The sequence below is a fragment of the Elephantulus edwardii genome, unplaced genomic scaffold (assembly GCF_000299155.1).
Source record: "Elephantulus edwardii isolate Elephantulus edwardi_28Jun2011 unplaced genomic scaffold, EleEdw1.0 scaffold00171, whole genome shotgun sequence".
Lineage (NCBI taxonomy): Eukaryota > Metazoa > Chordata > Mammalia > Macroscelidea > Macroscelididae > Elephantulus > Elephantulus edwardii.
In genome coordinates, this window is record NW_006399921.1 from 5,245,213 (window position 1) to 5,248,960 (window position 3,748).

The window sequence follows — 3,748 nt, forward strand, 5'->3', positions numbered from 1 at the left end:
TGTGTGTGTGTGTGTGAGTGTACCGTCAAATCAGATCTGACTGGTACAGGAGGAGATTGTCCCTCCTTTTCCCGGCAGAGCCGTGTGTCTCTGGGATTGTAGTTGCAGCTCCTTGCCACTAGCCACCAGAGCTCCCCTAAATTTTTAAGAATCAATACATCCATTGCAGAGTTGTCCTTGTTAGGTGCCTTCCAGTCAACTAGGACTCACAGAGACCCTATGAACAACAGCTCTGAACCTTGCCCCTATCTTGCAACATGCTCACAATCTCTGACACATGCAAACCCATTGTTTCACTGTTTCAATCCATCTTCTTGACGGTCTTCCTCTCTTTTCTTGATCCTTTACTCTTGTCAGCATGATGTCTTTTTCCAAGGGCTGGCCTCTCCTGGACAACATGCCCAAAGTATATGAGATGAAATTTTACCCTCCTGCTTCTAAGGAAAGACCTGGCTGCACTTTCTCCAAGACAGACTTATTTGTTCTTATGGCCATCCACGGGGTATTAAGTACTCTTTCCCAATACCACAATTCAAGGCATTAATTCCTCTTCTGTCACTCATTACTGTCCAGTTACTCACCCTTATTCTCTATTCAGATGCACAGGAAACAATAAAAAAATATCATGGCTTGCATCAGGCACGTCTTAGACTTTAATATCATTGCTCTTTAGCACTCTGGTGAGGCCCTTAACAGCAGATTTTTTTTTCTTCAATAAAACATGCCTTTTGCTTGCTACCATGGGTGCTAGCTATGGGTCCAAGCAAGAGGAAATTGTTGACAACTTCAGCCTTTTGTCCTTTTAACGTGACACTGTATATTGGTTCAGTGGTGAGCATTTCTTTTTCTTCTTGATGTTAGACATAAACCAAGATGAAGACTGTTGATCTTCTCCATTAATTCGTCTTCTTAATTTTCTGCAAGCAAGGTTGTGTTATCTGCACAGTGTAGGCACTTGATGAGTCTTCTTCCAATCCTGATGTCATATTCTTCTTTATATAATACAATTTCTTAAATGATTTACTCAGAACACAGATTGACTAGGTATGAAGAAAGGATATAATCTTGATGCACATCATTCTTTATTTTAAATCATGCAGTGTTCCCTTGTCCTGCATGCACACCTACTTCTTAGTTTCTCATAAGCACATTAAGTATTCTGAGATTCTTACTCAATATTATCTATAATTTATTTTGATCCACACAGTCAAATGTCTTTATATAATAAATGAAACAGCAGTAAACATCTTTCTGGTATTCTCTGCTTTCAACAAAATCTGATATCAGCCAAGATATCCTTTGTTCCATGGCTTCTTCTGAATCCAGCACTAATTTCTGGAAACTCCCTATCTATTTATTATTCTAGCCATTTTAAAATCAGTTTCAGTAAGATTTTACTTGCATGTGATATTAATGATATTTTTCAATAATTTCTACTTTCTAATTGTTTACCATTTTTTGGAATGGGAACAAATATGGATGTCTTCTAGTCAGTTGGCCAGGTCTTCCTTAGCAAATTTCTTGGCACAAATTAATGAGCACATTCAAGGCTGCATCCATTTTGCTGAAACACCTCAGTTGGTATTCTATCAGTCCTGGGAGTATTTTTTGCCAATGCCATCACAACAGCTTGAATGTCCTCATTCATTATCACTGGTTCTGGATCATATGCTACTTTCTGAAACGGTTTCCTTTCAGCCAATTCTTTTTGGTAGAGTGACTCTGTTTTCCTTACATCTTCTTTTGATGATTCCTGTATTATCCAAGATTTTACCAGTAGAATTTTTCATTATTACAATACAAGGCTTGAATTTATTTGTCAGTTATTTCAACTTGAGAAAAACTAAGCATGTTCTTCCTCTTTGGTTTTCTAACTCCAGTTCCTGGCATGGGAGTTATATTTTGTTGTAATACTTCACTTCATCTTCTCAAGATCCTCTTTGAAATCTTGTTCATGTCTCTTACTTCAGGATTTCTTCACTTTGTTTTGGCCTCTTTCTGTTCTGATGCAGGTTTTAGAGGTCTCTGCTGAAAATCATTTTGGTTTTTTCTTTCACCTCTGTCTTTGTAATGACTTTCTGCTTTCTCCATGGATGACAACCTTGATATCATCCCATAAATCATCTGGTCTTAGATCATCAGTGTTCAATGCATTAGATCATCAGTGTTCAATGCATTATGTTGTTGTTGTTGTTATGTGCCGTCGAGTCACCTGCGACTCATAGCGACCCTATGTACAACAGCCCTAAACTCCGCTCTGTCCTGTGCCAATCGCACTGTCTCCGACACTCCCATCCCAATTATCCCAGTCACTGAATCAATCCACCTCATAGAGGGCCTTCTTCTCCTGCGCTGTCCCTCCACCCTCCCAAACATGATGTCCCTCTCTAAGGACCGGTCTCTCCTCACTACATGTCCAAAGTAAGTTAGACGGAGCCTCAGAATCCATGCCTCCAAGGAGCCACCCGGTTTAACCCTCTCCAGGACAAATCTATTTGTTTTCCTAGCAGTCCATGGTATTCTCAATACTCTTCTCCAGCACCACAGCTCAAAGGCATCAATTCTCCTTCTATCCTCCTTGGTCATTGTCCAACTCTCTGATGCATAACAAGTGATTGCAAAGACCGTGGCCTGTATCAGACGCACCTTAGTCTCCAGAGAGACACCACTGCTCTTCAGCACTTTGGAGAAGTCCCTAACAGCAGACTTTCCCATGGCAATATGTCTTTTAATTTCCTGGCTGTTGGTGCCAAGAGTGTTGACTGTGGAGCCAAGCAAACTAAAGCTGTGAACAATCTCAATCTCTTCACCATCCATCCTGATGCTGCCGATTGGTCCAGTGGTGAGAATCTTTGTCTTCTTGACATTGAGCCTCAATCCATATTGTAGGCTGCAGTCCTTGACACTCTGCAGCAGGCGCTTCAGGTCCTCCTCAGTTTCAGCAAGCAGGGTTGTGTCATCCGCATAACGCAGATTGTTGATAAATCGTCCACCAATCCTGACCCCACATTTCTCCTCATAGAGCCCAGCCTCCCGGATAATCTGTTCTGCATATAGGTTGAAAAGGTATGGAGATAGGATGCATTATACTTTTTTTAAAAAAAATATTATTTTTGTGTGTGTGTACAATCAAATCAGATCTGACTGGTACAGGAGGAGATTGTTCCTCCTTCTCCAGCAGAGTATCTGGTGGGCCACCAGAGCTCCCTTGCATTACACTCTTGAGATGGTTTTTTAATCCAGGTAGGAAAGATTCAAGGTTGTATTTTCAAAGTGCTAGTGGATTTTTTTCTTCAATTTCTTCAGCTTGAATATAAACTTGTACATGAGTAATTTATAGTCTGTTCCACAGTGAGTGTCTGCCCTTGTTTTGAATGCTAATAATGAGCTTTTCCATAGTCTCTTTCCATACATATAGTCAGTCTGACTCCTGTGTACTGCATCAGATAAAGCACATGTATATAGTCTTCTTTTATGATTTTTTTAAGGAAATATTTCCAATGAATAAATCATTGATTGTACAAAATTATGCCATTCTATCTCCAGGCTCATTTCTATCACCCGGTCCGTATGTTCCATGAAAAACCTTTCAAACAAGGCAAATATGATGTCATCTTTAAATCGTATCATAAATTTTATAACAGTTCTTACCTTGCAATGAAAGAATCTTTTCTTTTACTTTTCCATAATTTTTGGACTCATGTACTTATAACGTGTTAGTCAAATTTGTGTCTTCTAGGTTGCAACA

At 39.7% G+C, this 3,748-nt stretch overlaps 1 protein-coding gene across 1 annotated transcript in view; it reads right to left on the reverse strand.

Moving 5' to 3' along the window:
• Positions 1-3,748, reverse strand: part of ARHGEF12 (Rho guanine nucleotide exchange factor (GEF) 12) — a 244,406-nt gene that overhangs the window by 97,608 nt on the left and 143,050 nt on the right. The gene's annotated exons all lie outside the window — the stretch shown is intronic.